The sequence below is a fragment of the Lynx rufus genome, unplaced genomic scaffold, assembly GCF_022079265.1.
Source record: "Lynx rufus isolate CCGP_SWC_20201006 ecotype Redwood Valley unplaced genomic scaffold, mLynRuf1.p SCAF_6, whole genome shotgun sequence".
NCBI lineage: Eukaryota > Metazoa > Chordata > Mammalia > Carnivora > Felidae > Lynx > Lynx rufus.
The window spans coordinates 110,673,993-110,686,479 of NW_025814878.1; positions in this window are offsets into that span (position 1 = coordinate 110,673,993).

Below are 12,487 nucleotides of genomic sequence, written 5' to 3' on the forward strand. Positions count from 1 at the left end.
CGGCTGCAGGGCCAGGATGAGATCATGGGCAGACAGAGCGAGGAATGCAGGTGGGTAGCCAGGCCTCCGCCCCGTAGCCCAGAAGATGTGGCTGGTGTGGCAGATGTCTGGGGCGAAAGCTGGCCAGGCACCGTCCCAGAGAGAAGGCGGCCGGCCTGTCTTCTTCCCTTCCTCTCAGGTCAAGGCCCTTGAGGCCCCAGCAGGCCCTCCTGCCCCAAACCCCAAAGAGCCCCTGGCTGGGTTGCCTCCCCCCCAGTCCTCTGTGAGGTCCGAAATCCCTACCCTTATTCATTCACATCCCAGTAATGCACCTAGAGCTTTCAACAAATGTGTCCGTTGGTCAGTTATCAGATGTCCAAGGGGCCACTGCTCGGCTGCCGGGCACGGTGCCTGGCGGATGGGTGCAAAGATGGGGAGGCCTGGCCCCCGTCTTGAGGGCACACAGGCTGGGGGACTAGCAGTCTGGTAAATGCTCCGCGCGGGCAGACACCCGCAGGGCTCCCACGCACGCACGTATCTATGCCGGGGGCCGCGAGCGCTCAGAGAAGGGAGTGGCCGGTGGGGTGAGGGTAGGCATGGGGCAGAGCCTCACAGAGGAGGGGTGGCCTGAGCCGGGCTGCCTTTGGACTTTGCTGACCCACAGTTGTCAGTTAACCCTCACAGCAGCCGTGTGATGCCTGCAGCACAGGCATCATCCCGCCCGTCTTATGGATGACAAAACCGAAGTCCAAAGAGGTGAAGTGACTTGCCCAAGGCCTCAGTGATTTTGAGTGGCAAGGGCTCATCTGGAACTCCAGGTCCCCGGCCCCGGTGCAGGGGTCTCTCATGCCCTGCCTGGAGTATCTTCCTCTCCTCCTGCATTCGCTTGCACGGCCAACACGACACGGGTATTACTTTGTGCTGGGAGCCACCCGCAAGCTGGCGATTGAGAGGCAGCAAGAAGCAGCCTAGAGGAGAAAACACACACGTACACGGATGGTGAAACCTTTCGTTCAATTTCCCATTCGACCTGTTCACTGAGTACCTGTTGCGCACCAGGCAGTCCAGCAGGTGCTGGGGATATAGCAGTGAACAAAATAGGCCGAGAGTGCTGCCCTCGTGGGGGTTTTCTTCTAGGAGGCCAGCAGATGATAATCAAGGAAGTGAGAGGTACTCCTGAAGGAACGTGACACAGGGTAAGGGAACGGAGTGGCCAGGGCGCTATTTTAGACAGCGTGGTCAGGGAAGGCCTTTCCAAAATAGGTCATATTTGCTGATGGTTGTTTTTTGAGATGACATGTGGGCAAGGGAGGCCTGTGGATAGCTGAGGAAATATACCAGGCAGAGAGCACAGCAAGTGCAAAGGCCCTGAGGCAGGAATGTGCGTGGGGTGTTCAGAGGAACATTAGGGAGCTGAGTAGGGAAGGGAGGGAGCGATATGAGGCAAGGTCAGGGAGGTCATGGGAGTGGGGGAGGCACAGATCCTTAAAGGCCTTATAGGTCATTTAAGGTCTTTGCTCTTACCCCCAGTGAGATAGGAACCACTGGAGGGTTTTGAGCTGAGGATTGACCTGGTTTGGGCTAGGTTTTAAAAAGATCTCTCCGGCTGCTGGGGAGAGGAGACTGTAATGAGGCAAGAAGTGGGGGGTGGGCAGGGAGACCATGCCAGGCTATTGAGATCACCCAGGCAGAGTTGGGTCATGTTGTAGGGGTAGAGTGGGGAGAAGTGGGCACATTGAGGACGTTCTGAAAGTAGCCCCAACAGCCTTTGCAGGCCGACTGGACATTAGGTATGAAAGCAAGGGTTCAAGAGGGATTCTGGCTCCAAGAGCAGGAGGGCAGTCTTGCCCAGGCTGTGTCTGGACAGAGGTGCCACATCCTTCGTCCGGAGCATGGCACGGAGCATGGCGCCGCCTGGGCTGGTGTCAGCGTTGGACAGTGCCGGGCCCTTCTTCCCTCCCTGCCTTGATTCATTTCAGAGGTTGTGAATGGGGTCCAGCAGCTTCCATGACCTTCCCATCTTAGGTGGGACCGACAACCTGCACGATGGGGTTAGGAAGCACTTTATCCATAGGTATCAAGGGTCTTAAAACTTTTCGTGCTCAAAAAAGATATACAAATCAATAAGATAAATAAACAAGAAATAAAACTCTTCATGCTCTTTGACCCAGCGAGTTCCTTTCTAGAAAGTTCCCTCGGGGATGTCACTTGAAATGTTGGCAGCATTTGATCAAGACCTCCACTTAGATTGTTGTGCTGTCCTTAAAATCACGTGCCCTAAGACTTTCAATGGCAAAGGACAACACATCGGCTGCGATGTTAAGTGGATACAATACTGTGCATGAGACACATACACAAGGAAAGAAATAGACTGACAGTGATGATCTCTGAGCCACTGGATCTTGGACTGATGATTTTTAAAAATTTTTTAAGGTTCATTTATTTTAGAGAGAGAGAGTAGGAGAGGGGCAGAGAGAGAGGGAGACACAGAATCAGAAACAGGCTCCAGGTTCTGAGCTGTCAGCACAGAGCCCGACGCGGGGCTCGAACCCACGAACCATGAGATCACGACCTGAGCTGAAGTCAGACGCTTAACCGACTGAGCCACCCAGGCGCCCCTGGACTGCTCTTTTCATTTTCTTCTTTATAATTTTTTCATATCGTATTAATGTTCTAAGATGGACATGCGTTGCCTTTATGATAATTCGATTAAAAAGCAGTATTTTAAAAAAGACGGAGAAAGGAAATGTGGGTTCCCAGAAGCTGAGGAAGCACAGCAGAGGCCAAGCTGGGAAAAGAGAACTGATCGACCCATCCCTTCGGGGGACAGCCAGGCGGTCCTGCTGTCCGGCAGCTGGCCCCTGGGCTCACCGCCTCCAGTGTGACTGCTCAGGGCTGGAGGAGAGAACACAGCCAGGTCCAGAGACCCCCCTCCCCTTTACTGCCCAGTCACCCCTGCCCCCTGCCACACACACACACACACACACACACACACTCCTCCCTTGGGCCCCTGCAGGCCTCAGAATTTGCTCCTCCTTCTCTTCTGTTTCTATTACATCTCACCAGAGGCCGGATGCTTTTGTCCTGTGTGTGTCTCCCCTGACTGCCTATGAGCATCATAGGATCGGGTCATGATCCAGGGGTTCTCAGAGCGTGGTCTCCAGATGGCAAGAACCCATTAGAAAGGCAAATTCACGTGTCCCACCTCAGACCTACTGAATCTGAACCTCTGGAAGGGGTGCCCAGCAATCTATTTTAACAAGCCTTCCGAGGTTACAGTTTGAGAGCCACTGCCTTATGGTACAGCCCCACGGTGGCCCATGTTTTACATTGATTATTTCATTGTACAGATTGCCGTGATTCCCACTTACCAGAGAAACGCGTTAAGAGAGGGTAGGGGACCCGTCCAAGGTCACACAGACAGCCAGAGCCAGAGCTGGGAGTGCGAGCCCATGCTTTTCTTTTAACCTTTATGCTTTTCCGTTGCCTGGACGTCAGGCTCTCCTGTGAGGTCCAGCTTGGCATTGGGCATACAGAGTGCCATGGACACGGGGGTTGAACCGTGGTATCAGAGCCCTGGCTGCTCAGTTGGAAGACCAGACTGATTCGGCATGAGACCAGGCAGTCCTGGTCCCCCTGTGGGGTAAGGGAGGCTGCTGTGCCTGCTGAGGGCCCCTCTGGTGATGACAGCCAGAGCCGGTCAGGGCGGATGAACACTGCAGAGGAAGGGCGCAGCGCCACCTGCTGGCCAGAAGGACACAACCCATGATGCTGGTGCATAGAGGCAGGGACCCACAGACACACATCTCAGGGACACCATGACAGGCATGCACGTGTCTCCTCCCACTGCACGTGGGCGTCCACATCCACACGTGGATGTCTGGGCCTGTGGGCACGTGGGGGCTCTCAGCCACACAGCCTGGCAGATAGCATTAAATTCACTCATTTACTCCCTCACCAAATGTTCATTGAGGTCCGCCAAGCCCACCGTCGCTGCCCCTCAGGATCCTACGGGCTGGGCGATGGTCAAGAGACTAGAAACCACAAGGTGATGTAGATAAAGTCTGGGAGTGGTGCACCCAGTGGGGTCACGGAGGCAGCCCCTAACCCGTCTGGCCTGGGGCTGGGAGCAGGGAGGGCCTCTCTAGGCCATCCGTGGCCCCCTGGGACTTGCGTGAGCAGGAGACAGCTGGGTGAAGGAGGCTGTAGCTCATCAGGTCCAAGCTCAGAGAAGCGGGAGAGGAGAGCCAGGGCCCTCAGCATGGGGTCGTATACACCGGCCACAGAGCCTGGGCTCTGTCCTCCAGGTAGCGGGAAAGCGTGCAAAGTTGTCGGCAAGGGCGCTATGGCCAGATTCTGGGGCTGTATCATACTGATGTGTTTGTACTAAAGCTTAGGACCTGAGGGTGTCTCGGCTTCTCCTGGGGCCGGGCCTAGGATGTGACCTGTGCCTACGTACTATTTCTTCTTACTGCAGCACTGCCCCCAGACATGTCCGGGGCGGGGCGGGGGGAAGAGACACCCCCGTTCCCCAGAGAGAAGCCTGTGTCCAGTCTAGAAACGAGTGAAGCAAACAGCAGCCACTGTTAAGTCAGGCATCCGTGCGTGCCTGGTAGATGTCCTTCCTTCACTCCCTAGGCTCTTTGACACAGCACAGAGGGTATGGCCTCTTCCAGAATGTCGCTCCCTATGCCCACTGGGTACCCCCAATGCCTCTACTAGAGAGTGCCTCTCTGAGGGGTAGAACTAGAGGGACGAGTTTTGACAGGTGGCGCGTAGAGTGGGGAATCTAGAACCCAGAGGCAGGGTGTTTTGGTGAAAAGGCCTGTGGCATGGGGGAGGGGGTGGCTTCCGTGGGGAGAGGGCCTGGGCAGCTGAGCGAAAGGGGAGCAGCGTGAGGACGCCAAGGAGAAGTTGGCAGGTGGTGCCCAAGAGAAAATATTCCAGCTCCCCAGGAGCCTATCTGATGGCTGTGACTTTGTCAATGGCTGGTTCTCCACCAGCCTGGCCCTTGGCCTGGCCCCCTGCTCCCCGCCCCCACCGGCCTGCGGTTTTCCTCAGTAGAGAAGCAGTGGCAGCTTCCGAGAAACCCCACCAAGACTTTCCTGTCAGGGCAACTCCAAGTTCCTCTTACTGAGGAAGGGGAAGTGGTGGAGTTTCTCCTAAGGGGTTTCAGTTTCTTTCTAAGAAGCCGGAGTGTCCCAACTCCAGGGCGCTCGGCGGAGGCAGATGTTAAAGGGACAGAGCTTTGGCTCCGGGGGCTTTCCCACCTGGGTTCCAACCAAAGTGCATTTGTTGGGGCCTGGTATCAGAAGTTCCAGAAGAGGAAACCGAGGACGTGTGTTTCGCAGGCCCTTTCCCACGGCCCCGCCTTTCTTCCTCTCCAGGGACACAACCCCAAGCCCCCTCGCCGCTCCCACCGTCAGGCACAAACTGTGGCCTGCCTTCCCTCAGGGACACCAGGGTAGGAGACTTATTTCTTCAACCCTCGAAGCCAACTTCTTCTGAGCCCTGCCTCCTCGGGGCCCGGCCGGGCAACTGAAAATCCGGCCCAGATGAAGAACTGACTCCAGCTTAAGGCTGATGCCTGTCCAGGGGATGTGCCCATTTTGGAGGCCCCCCTGTTTCATAAGGACAAACTGCGGGAGCCCAGAGAACTGACAGCAGCCTTCTTACGAAGACGCCCTGGCTTGGGGGTGAAGTAAAAGCCCTTCGCATCATTCGAACAATAGCCACCATTGATAGGGAGCGCTTACTGTGTGCCAAGCGTTTTGCATGAATTTCCTCCTGTATTACCCACAATGACCCCCTGACGAAGACACAATCATGATCCCTGAAGTCGAGCCACCTGCCCAGCTCACAGCCCAGGAGCCCATTCTTCCCAGTCGACCTCTTCTCAGAAGGGGGGGTAGTGGGGGAGGAAGAGTAACAGACCCCCAGAGGAGCTGGCTGGGAAGGTCTGACCTCTGGTATCGCAAAGCTTCTCACCACAGCCCGAGCCCCTCTGAGAGGTCGAGAGCAAGCCGTCCAGTTAAAACTGCCTTCCCAGAGCCAACATGGCCGGGGCTGTCCCCAGGGTGGGAGGAACTCCCGTGGCCTCTTTTATTTTCCTCTCACGGGCATCGCTCTTTGCCAATACATACGTTACGGGGACAGTGGGGGGATTCCCCCGAACCGTGATGCTCTTCCGTTCAAAAACATTTGCCTGGAGGGCCGCTGCGGCGTGACAAGGAAACACACAGCTGCTGGTGGCGGAAGGGCCTGACTCAAACGAAAGAGGACCCTCAGCGGGTGGCCAGGTTTCGTCAATAAAGATACAGGAGGCCCACTTAAATTTGATTTTCAGATAAACAACAACATTCGGGATATCCTGACACTAAAAAAAAAAAAAAAAAAAAAAAAAATTGTTGTTTCTCTGAAATTCAAATTTAACTGGGCATCCTGTTTTGTGTCTAGCAACCCCAGACCCTCAGCACCTGGGGCAAAGCCTTCCCCAAGGTCCCAGCGGGGTGCTGTTGAGAGAGAGAGACACACAGCACAGCTGGGAGAAAAACACTGACCTGGGCGGAAAGCAAACCTGGGATTGTCAATGGTCAGAGAAGGGTGGAAACACGCTGCTTACAGTGTGAGCAATCTCAAAATCTCCCTCTCAACCTAGGGCCGAGTGCTGCGTTCGAGATCCACAAAAATGCACGGGTGCTCCGGAAGAAGACTCTCTTTCCTCTGGGCCCCGGTTTTCTCATCTCTGTAATGGGGGGACGTTTGGATGCCATGATGGCTAAGGATTTCCTAGCCCTTGGCTTTTCCAGCCCAGGGGAAATCTGCTGGAAGCAAGGGGAGGTGCCAGCTCGCCAAGGAACAAGTTTAAAGAGGAGGAAGATGCTTGGAAAAGGGCGGCCCTCTTACCCTACAGCCCCGGAAGGAGATTGGGGCATTGTGACCGGACATTGGGTGCCTGGGGGCTCCTCCTGGGTCGGGCACACCCAGTACCCACTGGACCTCCTTAGAAGGGGCCCTAGGGACCCCCACAGCTGCATCAATCGCTACGGCGCCCAGGACCAGCCAGCTTTTCAAACACCCACGGAGACACTTGAGCCACAGTGGGGCCGGTTACTAGCTCCCAAGCAAGAAGAGCATATTATAAAGACGAAACGATTAAATGTCTACAAAAGGTTAACTAGACAATTGCGACTCAGCTTCTATAGTTTATGCAGATGATATGTGACGTGGCCAGTGGGTGGATCTGAGTACTTCTGAGGGACGTGGCCTTTGAGAGGAAGAATGCCCAGAGGCCTTTAAAGCCCCACAAAGGGCAGTCTCTGGGATGTGGTGACCACGCATTCCCTCCAGACCAGCAACGGTATTCCAGGATCTGATGGCAGCGTGGGGTGAACTTCAGCAGCCAGAATCTCTGGGCATACAGGTGGTGGGCAGGTCTGGGAAGGGCCCCTCCGAAAGGACTGTCAGGGTCCCAAGTGGTCCCTGGAGAGGGGACTGGTGAGACTGTGCTGTGGCCTCAGGGCCAGGCTGCCGCTCCACACAGGGCTGCAGCCTTGACGGGGAACTGGAGGCCATCTCTCGAGCCAGGTCCCGGGTGCACCTCGGGCCGGCAGGGCACTGGGATTACTTCTGGGACTGCTGGAAAGGGGGGGTGCTACCGTGCGGCCAACAGCAGTGGACCTGAGCAGCTGCAGGCGCCCCAGTAATCCCCGTCAGCTCCACACCTCACAGCTATCACCAGGAGATAAGGGTCTTCGCTGCGGACGACGGACATGTTCTCCATCTTCCGTAAACGTGTATCTCTGGGGGACTTGGTGTGTTGGTTTGTTAGGGCTGCCGTAATAGAGTACCACCGCCAGGTGGTTTAAACACCAGAAATGAATTTTCTTGCCGTCCTGCGGCTAGAATTTTCTTACCATCCACTCCTTAGAATGAGGTGTTAGCGGGGTTGGTTGGCTTCCCTCCATGCCCATCCGTGTCCTCATCGCATCGTTTTCTAAGGACACCACCAGTCGTATTGGATTGGGGCCCACCCATCTGACCTCATTTTACCTTAATTGCCTCTTTATTTATTTATTTTAAACTTTATTTTTTTATTTTGAGAGAGAGAGAGAGAGAAAGAGAAAAAGAGCATACGTGGGGGAAGGATAGAGAGAGAAGGAGAGACAGAATCCCAAGCAGGCTCCGCGCTGTCAGCACGGAGCCCCGACGTGAGGCTCGAACCCGCAAACCGTGAGATCATGACCTGTGCGGAAACTAAGAGTCGGATGCTTCACCGACTGAACCACCCAGGCGCCCCAACACTTGGCGATTTTTAACCTACGATGGACGTGAAAACAGTGTGCTCAATGTGCTGACTCTGGAAATGGAGTTTGGAGACTCGTCCCAAGATCACAGCTCAGTGATGACCACCTTCCTCTAGAGATCCTGGGACCTCCTCTGCCTACCGGTTTTGATCAGGAGTAGTTTGAGGACAGCTTCCGGACGCGGCCCCCCTGGCCAGCGGGCTGGGAAGGGGTCAACGTCGTGACCAGATTCGAGGACTTCTTAGCAGGGTGGGCTGCTTTCTCTACCCGATGAAGGTCCAGCGATCTTTGCCCTTGAAGAACTGTCCTCTTTAAAAAACAAAGTTGCAAATTCTCTACCCAGAGCTGCTATTTATAGGATCATCCATGAATCTTTACAAAAAAAAAACAATAGAGAGACAAACTTTTAGCCTTTGTATTTTTCCGAAAGTAGCACATGTTTGTTTTTGAAAACACAGATGAAAAAGGAGAAAACAAAATTAACGAGTCAGACCTCCCAGAGATTACCACTGTTAACATTTCTCAATCTGTATCTATCCATGTGTCTTGATCTACATCTCCCTCTATGTTTGTATGGTTACATTTACTTTAAAGATAAGATTAAGTGGTACCATTTCATAACTTCTTATCAATTACTATATCATGATCGCTTCACCGGGCACAGAATTGTTCTCTCCGGCACCATTTTCTTTTCTTTTCTCTTCTTTTCTTTTTTTTTTCTTTTCTTTTCTTCTCTTCTCTTTTCTTTTCTTTTCTTCTCTTCTCTTTTCTTTTCTTTTTCCTTTTCTCTTTTCTTTTCTTTTCTTTTGTCTTTTCTTTCCTTTCCTTTCCTTTCCTCTCCTTTTCTTTTCTTCTCTTCTCTTTTCTTTTTCCTTTCCTTTCCTTTCCTTTCCTTTTCTTGTCTTTTCTTTTCAGAGAGAGAGCATGCAAGCAGCAGAGGGGGCAGAGGGAAAGAGAGAGAGAGAGAAAGAGAGAGAGGATCCCAAGCAGGCTCTGAGCTAAGCAGGGAGGCTCCCACGACCCTGGGACTATGACCAACTGGAAATCAAGAGTTGGACACTCAACCGACTGAGCTACCCAGGTGCCCCTCCACCACCATTTGTGATGGTGGCACAGTATGAGAGTGGCATAAGCTACTCAATAAACTTCCTATTGCTGAATACTTGGGTTGTTTACCATTTGCATGTATTAAAGTTTATTTTTTCAAGCAACCTCTACACCCGACATGGGGCTTGAACTCACGACCCCAAGACCAAGAATCACATGCTCCTCCAACTGAACCAGCCAGGAGCCCCACCATTTTCATGACAGTAAATGAAGTGACAGCACCCTCACAGCTAAATCTTTGCCATGATTATTTACTAAGGATAAATTCCTAGAAGTGAAACTTCTGTGTTGAAGAGAAAGCACTATTTAAACATTTTGAACTTTTCTGGGGGGATATATTCATAAGGTTCAAATTTCAAAGGCATTTCCCCACCTCTGTTCTCGAGATATTTTGCATGTATATAAATTATACATATGTATATAGTATATGTGTATGTATATATACACACACAAGTATAAAATACAGGTGTATTCTCTATACACCTATAGAGAATACATAGGTATTCTCTATGTATAGAGAATTTTTCACAAATGGTACCATCCTCTATATACTATTTTGCACTTTGCATTTTTCACCTAACATATTATCTTGGAGGACTTCCCATGTCAGTACCTAAAGAGCTTCTTCAGGGTGTCTGGGTGGCTCAGTCAGGTAAGGGTCTGACTTGGGCTTAGGTCATCATCTCGCGGTCCGTGAGTTCAAGCCACACTTCTGGCTCTGTGCTGATAGCTCAGAGCAGCCTGGGGCCTGCTTTGGATTCTGTGGGTCCCTCTATCTCTGCCCCTCCCCCCACTCACGCTCTGTCTCTCTCTCCCTCTCAAAAATAAATAAACATTAATTTTTTTTTTTAAAAAGGGGGCTTCTTCATTTCTTTTTAACAACCGAGTAGTATTTCATTGTAGGCATGTGCTATAATCGACTTAAATAGTCCCCTCTTGATGGACATATAGGTTGTTGTATTAATTATATATGGCTGTATAACAAATCACCCCAAAACATAGCGACAAAAGACAATAAAAATTTATTTTCTCTTAGGTTTTCTGTCGATCAGAACTTTGAGAAGGACTGAGCCGGATGGTTCTCACTTGGGGTCTTTCAGGAGGCCACGGTCAGATGTTGGCTGGGGCTGCAGTCCTCTGAAGGAAGGTCCATTTCTGAAGTTACTCACTCATGTAACCGGCAAAGTAGTTCCAGCTGAGGTCTGGCTGCCTCAGTTCCTCTAAGGATGGACCTTTCTAAGGAGCTGCTTAGCGCATCCTGGTGACATGGCAGCTGACTTTCGCAACGTGAGTCTGGCCAAGGAGCCAAGGTGGAAGCTGCGATGCCTTTTACAACCTAGCCTTGTGAAGTCACACCCTTTCACTGTATTCTATTGTATTCTGTTGGTTATGGCAACTACATAGGTTTGTCCGGGTTCCAGAGGAAATGGGATCAGTGCTTCCATCTTCAGAAAATATAATCTGCCATACACCACTTCCAATATTTTGCTATTACAAAAAAAGTGTTGGTGAATACATTTTAAAGACCTTTGATATGGATTATCATATTCCCTCTAGCAAGTTGCACCAATTTGGCCTCCCACTAGTGGCGTTTGGGAAAGCCCATTTCTTCACATCCTTACGACTACATAGCTTATCTTTTAAAAATCTTTGCCAATTTGAGGGGCGCCTGGGTGGCGCAGTCGGTTAAGCGTCCGACTTCAGCCAGGTCACGATCTCGCAGTCCGTGAGTTCGAGCCCCGCGTCAGGCTCTGGGCTGATGGCTCGGAGCCTGGAGCCTGTTTCCGATTCTGTGCCTCCCTCTCTCTCTGCCCCTCCCCAGTTCATGCTCTGTCTCTCTCTGTCCCAAAAATAAATAAAAACGTTGAAAAAAAAATCTTTGCCAATTTGATATGTAAGAAATGGTACCTCATTGTTGCAAAATATTCTTATTAAGAAACTGAAAGACCTAATTTTGAGCATCGCTATCTGTTGGGGCTGCCATAACAGCCTACCATGAACTGGGTTGCTTAAACAACCTAAGTTTATTTTCTCATAGTTCTGGAGCCTGCGAGTCTGTGATTAAGGTGTCAGCAGGGCTTGGTTTCTCTTGAGGCCCCCCTCCTTGACTTGCAGTCAACTTCTCTCTATGTCCTCCCTTGACTTATTCCCTGTGTATATCACCCCTGATGTCTCTTCCTCTTTTTATAAGTTCTATTGGATTGGGGCTCACTTTTTTAATTTTTTATTTATTTTTTAGAGACAGAGAGAGAGAGTGCATGCACGAGTGGGAGAGAGGGGCAGACGGACAGAGGGAGGGAGGGAGAGAGGAGAGAGAGAGAGAGGGAGAGAGGGAGAGAGAGAGAGAATCTCAAGCGGGCTCCACACTTAGTGTGGAGCCCGGTGTGGGGCTTGATCCCACAACCCTGGGATCATGACCTGAGCCATAATCAGGAGTTGGATGCTCAACAGACTGAACCACCCAGGTGCCCTCAGGGCTCACTCTTATGACCTCATTTAATTTTAATTAGCTCTTTAAAAGCCCTGTTTCCAAATACAGTCACATGGGGGAATTAGGGTTTCAACAGACAAATTTGGCAGTGGGGGGGACACAATTCAGTCCATAATAGTATCCCTACTGACTTGCTGAGTAATCCTGGGACAGTAATATATCTTTCTGTGCCTCAGTGTCCTCACACGTTTAATGAAGCTATGGCACATTCATTCTTCCTCTTCCTCACTGGATTGTCATGACATTAAATTAAATAGTACATGGGAAGATGAACATAATTATTAACACATAAGATACTTGTAATCCTGGGTCTCACAATTCTGAGTTTGCCTAACAGGAGAGACCCTTTGTAGACTCACATAGTAAATTCATAGGGTAAAGGGATGTATAAGCTATCTGATGCTGTGTAACAAACCGTCCCAAAACTGAATGACTTTCTTGCAGGTCTGTGAGTTGGCTGGGTGGTTCTTCTTCTGGTCTTATTCGTGTAGCTGCAGTCTGGTTACTGCTCAGCTCACTTGGGTGGTCTAGACCTGCTGGGCTGGGATGCCTAAACCTTTCTCTCCCTGGGGTCTTTCATGCTGGGCTTCTTCACATGATTCTA